This window comes from Dermacentor variabilis, chromosome 6, assembly GCF_050947875.1.
Source record: "Dermacentor variabilis isolate Ectoservices chromosome 6, ASM5094787v1, whole genome shotgun sequence".
Classification (NCBI taxonomy): Eukaryota; Metazoa; Arthropoda; class Arachnida; order Ixodida; family Ixodidae; genus Dermacentor; species Dermacentor variabilis.
In genome coordinates, this window is record NC_134573.1 from 86,018,632 (window position 1) to 86,032,132 (window position 13,501).

Consider the following 13,501-nt stretch of genomic DNA (forward strand, 5'->3'; position numbering starts at 1 on the left):
CGTGCACGGGCGTTGGAGAATGTTGGTAGTGTCCAAAATGTTCCGGGAGGCATTCATCCTCGTCACTGCGCTATGAGTTGCTGCTGAGGGATACGATAGCTGCGCACCAATGATTTCAGCTGTAGACATTGCAAGCATGTTTCCATTATACTAAGGATATGAGCGAGCAGCCAGAAATGTTTGGAATGAGTGACGACGTCGTGGAAAACGAAACGACTTTTTTTTTTCGTTCTTCTTTGCAGGGGGAGCATCGTTGGCTGCAACTGCTCTGCCATTGACTATACAATTTCTTTGTTCTTGTAGCTATGGTTCCCCATGCAGCGGTGACGTAACACTCATGACATTTTATGACACAAGTAACAAGTAAGGAAGAAAAGAAGCTTAATTTAAACTAATAAATGCTGCAGAAATAAACTTATATACACTATTCATGGAAAATGTTTAGCTTGTCGCAATGACACGAAATATTTCTTGCCAACGGGAATGGCCACTGTAATTCTTGCGCTTGGAACTTACCAATATGCAGGGGTGCGTATCGCTGCGATGAAAATGTTCTTAGTCCGATGACACGCATTGAAAAAAAAATTGTTATAAAAGGTAAGTATTTTCAATACTGCAAACATTTAGAAAGTATAAGTGAAAACACCTATATGAGAGCAAAAAATACATAGAGCACCATATAACTTGTAGCGCTGTCACGTTTATGCACACGAGCATGTTCTTTTTAAGGGCACCTATTGAGGAAATCAGAGTGTAAAAAAAAAGCTTGAGAAAAATTTTCAGAATGCGCATTCATGATTGGCACTTACCTTCTAGAATCTTTGCGACTGTACGTTTATCTAGGCCAATTACTAACAGGTGACACTTAGTATCAGAATGATAGTTAAAGAAGAATAAAGATGGGTTGAAGCGGACACAGCACTCATTGCCAAATCATGGCCGGTAGCTTACGTCCCAACATTAGGGGCATAAATTTGGAGGTTAACAAAGTGTCTTTAAAACAGTCTATGGACTGCACAACGAGAGATGTAATGAAAGCCGTTACGAGGAACCTAAAAAGACAGGGAAAAACAGTGTCAATTATAGAGCAAAAAATGCGGTAGCTGAGTTTCTGGTAGACATTAGAACGGAAGCAAGGAGCTGGGAAGACCATCTAAGGTGGAAGGCGGTAAGCTGCTGGTCCAATTCAGAAACAGAATCGGTGCCAATAGAAGGTAAGCGCCGTCGATGATGCCAGAAACTTAAGCAGTGAGATGAAGTTAAAAAACTGGCAGGCATAACTTGGAATAAACTTGCGCTATATAAAAGCAATCGCCCATCACTGGGAGAGGTCTTTGTCCGGCAGTGCATCATGAATGTTAAGTGATGTCTCTGTTCTTGGCATTGGACTGGCACCGGATTGGAAGCATAGGTGAGGTTTTGCCAAATAGAACTGAATACTTTGCTGTGGCCGCCTCACGTCGCAGAATTCATCGAACATAAGATTTTTTGGTGGTGGTATAAACAGCCACTGCTTCGTGAACCAGATGTTGAATAGTTGATGAATTGACAGCCACAAAGTGCATTGAAACTACATAGATTACATTGAAGGCTGATTAGTGAAAACTTATAACGACGTAAGGATGGCATTATAAACATATTTCCTCTGGCATTCACGGGAATAACGCTTAACTTCTTACTTCCTGCAGAAACAATCATGACGCGCAATCAATGATGCCTACTGAAGGCATGCAGGTACTACTGGCAGGGCGTCCAGTACTTGAAAGGCACTTTGTGCGGTTGGTGCCTACAGCTTTGCAAAAAACAAAACAAAAAAAGGTGAAGAGCATCAGTCAGTTACTGCAGCATACCGGTGACCTGCTGAAGAGGGGGAAGGGCCGCGATTAGACGGGAGAAAGGGCGCCGACGGAGATGGCTTCGCATAGCGCGTGCGTTGGACTGCCCGGCGGCCGCTTGGACTATCCCATCTGCGCCTCCAAGAGGAGGTCGGGTATCAAAAAAAAAAAAAAAATAGCGGTGAAAGCAGCTTGCCTCTTAAAACCCTACAACGCTGGTTGTATTCAAAGGTGCACTGCGTTGCAGAGATGCTCATTCGGGGCATCCTTGAGCTAGATGGGATGGTGAACGTGAACACTGCCTCGTAAGCTTTGCTGCCTGTAAATCCCAATAAGGCCCGTTGGATCTGCTACATTTTTAATGTCTCATCTCCCTTTTCCTTGCGTAGCATATTTCTTCTGCGCTGTATACAAACCCCAAGCACGGGTAGAGTTAAGTTGCTACATGGCACAGGAAATAAATATGATCAGTCACAAACTAGCCCTTTTCATCGCTATTTTGAACTCCGTTTGTATATTGTAGCGAACCATATACACTCACCCAATAAGGTGGTTGGGATGTACGGGTGCATTTTCCGCTGCCTGTGCAGAAAATTGTTCATGCGATGAAACGACGTAAGTGCCATAACTTGTCATATTACGCGGTGTGCCATAGACTCCTTGACGATCACACAATTACATCGCCATTGCTGTCATTATGATTTTGCGAAGGTTCCATCTGCGAGGCTAGTAACTCTGTATCTAATCTTCTGTTCCATCTGCCAATCTACATCCATGTTCGGATATGCATGTTACCGCGTGACCGGCAGGCATGTACCGAGCTGCTTCGGAGCACCTAAACAAGGCGGCGGTCAGACCTGTAACGCAGCAGAGGGTACTAAGAATCTCTGCGCCCTGACAGGCCGCCAATGATAACTGGCCCTGTCAACCTCTAAGAGGCGAACTCTGTCGAGTGAGGCAGGCTGAGCACGACTCTGAGGAACCACCAGTTATTCTTTGGGAAACCATAGGCCTTAGTTATACTAGAACTGAAGAGGCTTATACAGTGCTGACTAATGGTCACGTGCTATGCGTTAAAGGACATCAAATAAGAAGCAAAATGAGCTACTATTCCTAATCCATAAGGGCATAGCGGGCAACATTGACAAATTTAGAACGGCAGACAGCTGAGCTAGTTGGTAAGGATTCATTATGCAAACACAAATTTTACAGCGTTATAGAGAGTGTAGCAGTAGTCGTAAGAAAAACTATTACGCAGTATATATTAAAGGTAGTGCAAGCCGACGCTCCAACATCCAGTCACGACAATGAAGTGTATCAGTTTTGCGAAGATGTTGAATTAGCGATGAGAAAAGAGAAAATTCAGTATGCTGTAGTAACGGGCGACTTCGATGCAAAAGTGCGGAAAAAGCAGGCTGGTGAATAAGCAAATAGCAACTACCGCGTCGATTCTAGGAACGACTGAGGAGAGATACTGATAGAATTCGCAAAAAGGAATAAGCTGCGACTAATGAACACCGTCTTGAAATGAGGAAATTCGCAGGCGCTAGTTGGAATCGCTTGGCTAAGGATAGGGGTAATTGGAGATCGCAAGGAGAGCCATTCATCCTGCAGCGCACATAAAAAAGGCTGATCATGAGGATGATGCTTATTTCGTATTGCTGTGGTAGAGAGTTGCAAACTTTGGAATTATGTTTTGGGAAATTTTTCAGCCTCAAGAATAAAAAAAACTGATGGCCAAAGTCAAAAATCTTTTCAGTCATTCTGCTAACCTTTGTAAAATCAATAGCCTCCAAACATGTTAATGCTTGGAGCGGAGAAATGCCAGGGGCGCAATGAAGGATTACTTGTTGATCTGCAACTAGTAGGACACTTTAATCGAACGTAGTGGTCTACAGCAAATAAAGAGTGCTGATTTTGTAACATAACTAGTTAGCCGAACCTACTCAACATAACATGCAGTGTCTTGCTTGTGCGTGTCCCTAACAGACGAATATTGCAATTCCCTCCTTCTGGCCCGTATCACTCTCAGATGTGACGCCTACCACTAATCCTGTGCTGGTCATAGGCACACATTCTCTAGAGGGTGACCCACCTTTCTTCGAGGAGTAAAGACCTATGGCCCGCTTACAAAAAAATATTTAGTCCTAGTGTAATTCCCGTCTTCAGAGCCATTTCAGTCTTTATGGAGTCTTATGCTTCCCTAGGCGATAAGTCACTTGCACGAAAGGTAAGCCAGCCCCTTAAATTTCGACGAGCTTCGGAAAGTAACCTTGCATCCGGTGGTCTTCTTACTGTGGGAGCACTTAGTCTCTCACCTCTGACGGAATTGAACAGAATTACCTAGATTTTATCCGTCGCAGTTGTCTTTTCAGCTTGACAACCCAATTGTATAATTAGACGTCTTTCACCACAAGCTACATTATACTGATCTTTATTTAAGTTTGGTTACTTACAGAAATGTTTTGACCCGTATAAGTGGACTGAGCTACAAGAATGATAATAGGTTATTTTGCATAACTTTGGTGTCAGTTGATTTCTATTTCGTTCTTTTTTTAATTCCCAGGTAATCGCGGCACGCTCGCCAAATATGCGTGCAAGCCCCGCTGGCGCGCAGCTAAGCGCAGCCTGGCCGATAGCTTCACCTATTTCGTGTGGTCCCTTGTAATCTTACAAATCTTTCAGGACCCTCAAAAGACACCGCGCAATGTTGACATAAGGCAAACTCTTGATTTGTCACAAAAGAAGTCAAGCATAAAAAAGTTTTCAGGCAACGCGGTAGTACCGCGTCTTCTTGATAAGACGAGCTCGATGAACAAACCACTGGACCACAAAACACGCGAACTAATGACCAAGTATGTTGTTTAGCTGCCAAAGCCTTGCAATCTAAGTGTTCAATGGAGTGTACATTGGTAGTGAATTTCACTTTTAAAAAGAGTGGCCATGGCTTTCTCTGAAGATCTAAGCGAACGCCCTTCAAGCAAACACGTCTTGTACTACTCGTTTCAAGCCTTTCGCTTTCTTGGGTAAAGTTTGCATGTTGGCTCTTACACACGTTACGTGCTCCGATGCCTTGTGTGGTTTCACTTACAAGAATATATTATGTTGCAATTTTGAGCGTTCATCAGTATAACCTCGATGATCAAAATAATTTTTAATTATTATTTCCCTGGGATGCTGCTGCGAGTTATTCGGAGACCGGACTCTCCTCGGTCATGAAGGATCTACAATATTCCTCAATATAGCAAAGATAATAGAAGAATTCCTAGTGGACACACAAACATTTTACCTCATATTCATGTCCCAATGAATTCCTTAGCGCAAGACGGGTAATTTGAGATCTCTTGAAGAGGCCTTCGGCCTGCAGTGCACATAAATATAAGCTGAATATTGTTATGACGATCACTACATTGCAGATTATAATAAAGTCGCCACAGTTATGTACAGCTTTCTCGCTAGTCTAAGTCAACGAAATGAAGCATGTTTTCTGACTAGCGTAGCAGCGGGCTGTATCAGTTATTGCGAGTCATGCCCGTAAGCTATTCGTAGGGACATTATCAGTTTTCAGAAGCATCTCATGCAAAGTACCTTAGACAAAACATACGTAAGTTCAGCTTTCTTCGGAGTTTAGCAGTTGTTCACTCATTAATGCAACCAAGACAAAACTGAGGAACCATAGCTAAAAGTATAAGCGAGTATATTCTTTGTGTACAGGTATCAGTCACTGTGAAAAGAAGAACGAGGTAGGAGCTACGGATGAGCAATACACAATTTATGCCAGACAGGGTGAAAGGAATTAACAGAATGTCACAAGATATAGGCTTGTATTTATTAACAGTGAGCGGCTGTGTAATACGACAATTTCGACGAGAGACAGGCCTTGTATCTTAGCACTACTTGCACCAGAGGAGTTTTAGCTTGCTAGACCGCATTGAGAAACGTTTGTGACAATATGCACTTTTCGCTCAGGATGCCAACGAAGTACTTGTATTCAGGGCCCTGGTGACGATTCACGTTGGAACAACAACATACGTGCAAGCAGATCATATAGAGAATGTATATCTATCAAGTCCAACGAAAGGAATATTTCGAGATGAATGACTTCAAGTTTGCCTTCTTATGCTCAAATGGTTGAAATGTTTAGTAAGGGTATTCAGTGAATTATTACATAGAACTCTACAGTATAACCAACCCGATATTAGTTATTTCAATACCAGCCGTAATCGCGCAAAGACGAAACAGTTCAAGGTTCGATATCAAATACGTGTCGCTGAAGCAACAATATTTTTTCACGTATTTTAGTAAGAAGAAGCCACAAGCTGCAACCCAGAAAAAATAAAATATACCAGAACAAAACCAGCAAAACAGGTGCAATGACGAAAAGCAGAAATATCAAACCGTGACACACCCGACTACCTCGTAGTGCGTACACTCGGTGTTCCATGTACCACGGGCAAAAATTTTAAAATATTGTAGTGCCACGCAGCTGAAGAGAACCAAAGAATTGTAGTTCGCGTTGTTTGCAGTAAGCGAGATTGCTTTTGGTATTTTGCCTATTTACATAATTAGTAAATAATTATTATTGAATTGCTCATCTTATATATTCAAAATAAAAATATCAACGACAAAACTGAAGACCGTCCGGAAAAATCCCAAATCTAGTAATTTGTTGCTCAGTACGGCAGCACATAATGTTTTCGTAGACTGAGAGAAAGCACGCGCAATGCAAGAAAATGAGGCGCGACTTGTGTCGTGGCACTATAGTACCCCGTGCCTAGCAAATATTCAAAGCCAAATATATATTTATACATACACGACAGCATTCCGGTCCGCATTAGGTATTGACTCAAAAAGTCCATAATAATGCGGCTCGAAGACACCGAACGGCATGTAGGACAACAGCCAGCGGGAAGACGTGTCTATAGGTCAAAAATACCTGTGATAGGTGACTAGCAATAAGTAACTATCGCCCAGAAGTTCTCAAGCTGTGGCAATCAGCACCGTTTATCTGTTCCATGCATCCAAAGGGTAGTTCTTTATTAATTTGTAACTGAAGTGTAAGTGGCCGTTTGGGGAAAACAAATTCTACCTCCGAATTTAACCTGCATCTTCCTTCATACTTGTGGTTTGCTGTACATGTTATTTAATGCGATACTTCATCTGTTCAGATCAGGCATCTTTTGTTTGCCGTAAATATTGCGCACTACATGCTGCAAATTGTCTTCTGCATGAGCACCATAGTGTAGAAAGGTTGCACGGCAATTTCTCGTGGCACAAATTCCTGTTGCGTACTGAGCAGTGCGCAATTTTTATTAGGTGTGTCGGTCACCCGTGAAGCACAGGAGAATTATCGAAAACAGCATGGCTACTCACCGTGCAGGCTGCTCCCTTATTAAACGACAGGAAGCGTAATAGCGGAAGGGAAGTTCCCGTTGTAGGAGACTTAAACCCAACTAGTCTCCTGCTAATCCTGCTTATGTTTGCACAAGCGGCGAGTCAGAGCATTACGTAGATCGAAGCAACCATCTCTGTCTCTAGAAAGGCAACTTAAGTTATGTGTTGTTTCCTTATTTGCTTCTCTTTTCCTATTTTCTCTGTCTCTCGCTCGTTTTTGGTCTGAGCACAATCACATACGTCTTACTCAGAGGAATAGGTGATGGATGAAAACGTCTAGTCGCGCATTAGTTTGCCTTTACTACGTGATTGAAATTTCGGAACAGCTCTTGTATGAACGAATGAGGTCCCGAGTACTTCGTAACTGGTCCCGATGTTGTCCATTTTTCTCCTCTCCTCGTCTCATAATTCTATATCAGCGCAATCTCGCGACGTGTCGTTTCGATTCTGTCTAGCTGACAATTTTGGTAAAATGGGACGGAAGTTTTTTCTCGCGTCATCCAATGGTGTCTGGTTTGGGAGAGTCTTTCATTTATAACCACCTCCCGCATAATTTTGCCTTGTGAGTTTCCTCTGACTTGCAGAGTCATCAAGCAGCATTTTGGTATTGTATAACTATCACTTGACCAGAGCTCCACGATGGTATTATATGTACGCGCATGCATTGATATTTTAGGGAAGGATGAAAGAAGACAGAGGAAGAAGAAGATTGCGAGACGCTGGCTGCGTGTTGTTGGGGGTCAGCCATCTTGTCTACGCTGACTCATCCTGTAAATATATTGTTAATACAGTCTTTATATATGCCTAACATCCCCGTAACATATTGGTGGGATGTTCGGGGTACAACGGCTGGAAATGGAGCTCCGCAGCGGACGTCACATCAAAGTCCGCACCATGAATGACGGTGAGCACGCGGGATCAACATCGTTTCCGCCTCCAACGTCACCGTCACCACCTACGTCACTGGGTGTACAATCCAAGGATCATGGCACTTTCTGGGGATCGATGGCACCAACGTTGAAGTGTGGGTGGTTATGTATGACCGCATGAGTGGAATCAACAGATGGGACCCTACGCTTATGCTACCAGGCACGGCAAACATGGGGCACGAAAACCACGAAGAGCCCACCAACTGGGACCAATGCAAATAGAGGTTGACAGAGTTGTTTGGCAAACCAGTCGGGCGTACTATTGCCGCAAAGCAGGAACTGGCTTCCCGTGCCCAATCCCCCACGGAGTCCTATGGCTCGTACATCCAGGACATGCTGGCACTTTGTCGTAAAGCCGATCGCGACATGAGGTAAGCTAAAAAGGTTAGGCACGTGCTTAAGGGCATTGCTGACTACGCCTTTAATCTGCTCATGAGCAAAAGCTACACTACAGTTGATGCCATCATTAAAGAGTGCCGGCAATTCGCGCAGGCAAAAAGCTGATGCATCTTGTAACCATTCGCCAGACTTCCCAATGCTGCTGTCGCGTCGACGTGTGAAGATCAACACAACCAGCAGCATGCGTCGCCATCAGAGGACGTAGTACAAGTCGTAAGATGTGAACTGGATGCGATGGCGCCCGTAGCTTTTTGTTCGCGTAGCCCTGATGCTACCACATTTTCAGTTCCTCTCGTACAAGCTATCCTTCGCCAGGAACTTGAAAACATTGGTTTACAGTCTGTGTGTGCTGACGCCAATCGCCGAGCTAACGAACGCCCTTCTACTATTTTCACGCCACCCTGTCGCTTATCCTCGCGTTATCGCAACCCAACTGAGTGAAGATCTGCGGACGACCAGCCGATATGTTTCACCTGTCACCACATTGGTCATGTCGCCCGGTACTGTCGTAACCCGTGGCCCTCAACACCTCGCACGCCGACCAACCTGAGCCGTTTTAATGGAAATGCCGGCAATTTTTCGCCCACCACCGAGTCCAACAGCGCCGACAACTCTGCTAGAAACACGTGGTACAGTCGTTCACCATCGCCGCGCGGACACCAGTCGCGCTCACAGCATACACGTAGCCAATCTTCCCGTTAGGCGCAGCCACGTCGCTTTTCGTCTCTTGTGGCTTTTGGCCGCAACTTTTCGGAAAACTAAGAAATGCTGCCCTCGGAGGTGGTGCTACATTCCCTACTACTGTAGCAAATCCTCTGTTTATGCCAGAAGAAGAACCGCAATTGACGTTAAAATAGACGGCGTACCTGTCCAAGCATTCGTCGACACGGTAGCCCACGTTTCTGTGATGAGCGCTAGCTTACGCAGACGTTCAAAGAAGATCGTCACCCCACCAGGTGTCCTAGTGCTTCATGAGGCCAACGGCGGCATGCTGGTTGTTTTTGGAATGTGTGCTGCGCATTTAAATATAGACAGCCGCCCTACTTCTGTTCTATTTGCTGTGATCGACAACTGCCCTCATGACGTTACCCTTGGATTGGAGTTTTTAACCACTCATTCTGCTCTCATCGACTGCGCGACCGGCGTTCTTCAGTTAGAACTGCCTCAACTCTCCGATGTTCCGAGCACTACCCCACTGCACTTGTGCTCGGTTCACGATGTGCGTCTGGCACCCGAGGCAGTTACTTACGTCATTTTGACCACTCAGACACAAGTTCCTGTTGGTGAATATGTGATTCGCCCCATCGTCTACGTGATTTTAAAGCGGAACGTTACTGTTCCGCATACCCTGGTAAAGGTTACAAATAACGACGTCGTTCTACCGCTTCCGAATTCAAGCCTGTGCCCTCAAGTGATGCCGGCCGGTATGTCCTTGGCCAGCGTTTCTAGTTGTTACAACTTTCACATTGAAAGTCTGAATGCCGAGAGTGGTTTCTTAGCGCCGATTGCAGCTCACAGCTCTGGTTCCTTAACGGATGACCTCGCGAAAATTATTGCACTCTACCTCATCTCGGCACAGGCCACGGACATACGTCTCCAGCTTGAATCGTACAGTGACATCTTTTGTTTCAGCGACAGGCCTTTAGGCCTAACATCTGTTGTTCACCATGGTATAAGCACTGGAGGCACGAATCGTATTCGTCGGCGTCCCTATCGTGTATCGCATGCTGAACGTCGAGTCATCCGACCAGAAGTGGGCAAAATGCTCTGCAAAGGAGTCATCGAGCCATTAGCCAGCCCTTGGGTTTCGCCTGTCGTGCTTGTGAAAAAGAAAGATGGTACCTGTCGTTTTTGCATCGACTATCGCCACTAAAACAAGATTCCCGAAATGACTTATACCCACTAGCACGCATCGATGAAACCGTAGACTACTTGCACGGAGCTAAATACTTCTCGTCCATCAGTCTTCGAACCGGCTACTGGCAGATTTCAGTTGATGCAATGGACCGCGAGAAGACGGCCTGCATCACGCCGGATGGCTTATATCAGTTGAAATTCATGTCCTTTCGCCTATGCAATGCTCCTGCGAAATTTGAGCGTATGGTCGACTCTCTTCTGCGAGGCTACAAATGGACTCCTTGTATTTGTTACCTTGACGAAGTTATTGGTTTTTCTCCCACGTTCGGCAGCCACATTACCCGACACGTTGCCATTCTTGCGGTCTTCTAAAAAGCCGGCCTCTAACTGAACTCCGTCGATTCGGGCGCCGTCATATTACCGTCTTGGGACATCTAGTTGGCACATCTGGTGTTCAACCAGACCGGGAAAAATTTCGCGCCGTACGCAGTTACGACTGTGCCACGTTCTGCTTCTGACGTGCGCTGCTTCTTCGGCCTGTGTTCTTACTTTTGCCGTTTCGTCAAAAACTTCGCCGACGTTGCTCGGCCTTTGACAGATCTAAAAAAGAACACGCCATTCTCATGGGACCCTGAGCAAGCTCACGCGTTCGCCGCTGTCAACGATTTTCTGACCACCCCTCCCATACTTGCCCACATTGATCCATCTGCACCAACTGAAGTCCACACTGACGCAAGCAGCCATAGCGTCGGCGCTGTACTCGTCCGACAACAGAATGGCACCGAGTGCGTGATAGCTTACGCCAGCTGCCTGTTGTCTCCTGCCGAGAGAAATTACTCCATCACCGAGCGGGAGTGCTTGACTTTAGTTTGGGCTGTCAACAAGTTCCGGCCATATTTTTACGGCCGCACGTTTTTGGTCGTTACATACCACCACGCACTCTGCTGGCTGCCTTAACTTCGGGGCCCGACAGGACGGTTTGGACGACGGATTCTTACAGTCCATCTTCGCCGGAGTGCAATCTGGTAACACTGACGGCACATGCCGCATGTTCGTGCTGCACGACGGCATCCTCTACAACCGCAATATGTCCCCTGACGGTCCTGAGTTGCTCCTTGTCCTTTCTCGTCATCTGCGATCCATCGTTTCTCGAACAACTTAAGCATGCACCAACGGCGGGACACCTTGGAGTTTTGCGTACATACGACCGCGTACGACGCCTGTTGTTCTGGCCGGGTCTTTACCGCTCCGTGCATCGCTATATCGCAACTTGCGAATTGAATCAGCGGCGGAAGAAACCTCGCCTGCCACATGTCGGACGACTCCATCCAATTGAAGTTCACCCTGAACCGTTCTTTCGCGTAGGCTTTGACCTGCTTGGCCCTTTTCCGATGACTAGAAGGAATACGTGGATCGCCGTTTCTTTTCATTACGCGACACACTACGCGATAACAAAGGCGTTGCCGACTAGTTGCGCAACCGACGTCGCGAATTTTCTCCTTCATGACGTTATTCTCCACAATGGTGCGCCTCGACAGTTACTTGCAGACCGCGGCCGCTCATTCGTGTCTAGAGTTGTTGACAGCCTCTTCCGCTCTTGTGCCACTGAGCCCAAGCTGTGCACCGCCTATCAACCACAAACGAAAGGTCTTACGGAAGGTCTCAACCAAACAATCACAGTGATGCTGTCGATGTACGTCTCCAACGATCACCTTGACTGGGACGCCACGCTGGCTTACGTGGCGTTCGCGTATAACTCGTCCTGACATGACACCGCAGGATATTCCACCTTTTATGTTTTGTACGGTCGCGACCCCACATTGCCGTTTGATAACATCCTTCCTTCTGTGCCACATGATGAAAATGATTGCGCTCGTGAATTCATCGATCGCGCTCACACAGCACGTCAAGTCGCCCAATCTAGTTCATTAGCCTCGCAGCCTGTACAAAAACATGGTTATGACTGGAGCCATCGCGACGTTAAGTTCGGGCAAGGTGCTTGGGTGCTCCTTTGGTCACCATATCGACGGGTTGGTCTCTTCCAAAAGCTTCTCTCTCGCTACGCAGGGCCTTATCAAGTCCTACGTCAAGTTAACGACGTAAATTACGAGATTTCGCCGCTACAGTTCGATGCATTCTCAAGTCCGGCGCCTGTTGACGCCATGCACATTTCGCGGCTGAAGCCACACTTCACTCGCAATTGTTCGCCTACCAGGCGCCGAGACGGCGCTTTACCACCCGAAGGTCCTGTTACGGAAGGATGAAAGGAGGCAGAAGAAGTAGATGATTGCGAGACGCTGGCTGCGTGTTGTTGGTGGTTAGTCATCTTGTCTACGCTCAATAATCCTCTATATATATATTGTAAATATAGTCTTTTATACTCCTAAGATCCCGGTAAAAATATTTTTGCATGCGCTGGAGAGGTTTACGGGGGTTTTCATGAGGCAACCAAAGTCCAAAACTATTGCTATCCCGAAAATCTCGTAACCTTGCTCTCCTTTCTGCGCCCTCACTCTGTGCTTGTCAGCGTCGATGCACTATCACGTTTCTCCTCTCCCAGAAGACGCCACTCTGGCGAGTCCCTCCCGCCGCCACTGGGTAAATGCGCTTCAGTTTGGCAACACGCACCACATCAGTATTCGATGAGCTGAGGCAATTTTAAACTAACGCATCATATTCTATAATTACCTCGCTAAGAGAATCAAGGAAAACATGGTCGGGCATAGTCTGCGAGCACCTATCAGCACAAGCACTATTTTCATGAAGAAGTCCAGATCAGGTCGCCAGGAGCATTTGTAGGATATCTGCCTCGACTATCAATGCGTGCTCTGTAAGTGTTCTCTGAGGCCAGTATGAGCAAGTGAGCAAGTCCGCGGACCTCTTCTGCGGGACACAATGTTTCCGCGAGTCGTCATGCATCATTAGAGAAATTATAGTGTCAAGGGGTGCTATAAGGTGAAGCTATTCCAAATTGCTTCTATTCTGTTTCTGCGATAGCTCCCCATCTGATGTGACGTGTACACACTGATTATGCATGATTGGACCGAACAAAAGAAACATTTCTATTTCTTATTCGACGCCTTTTCT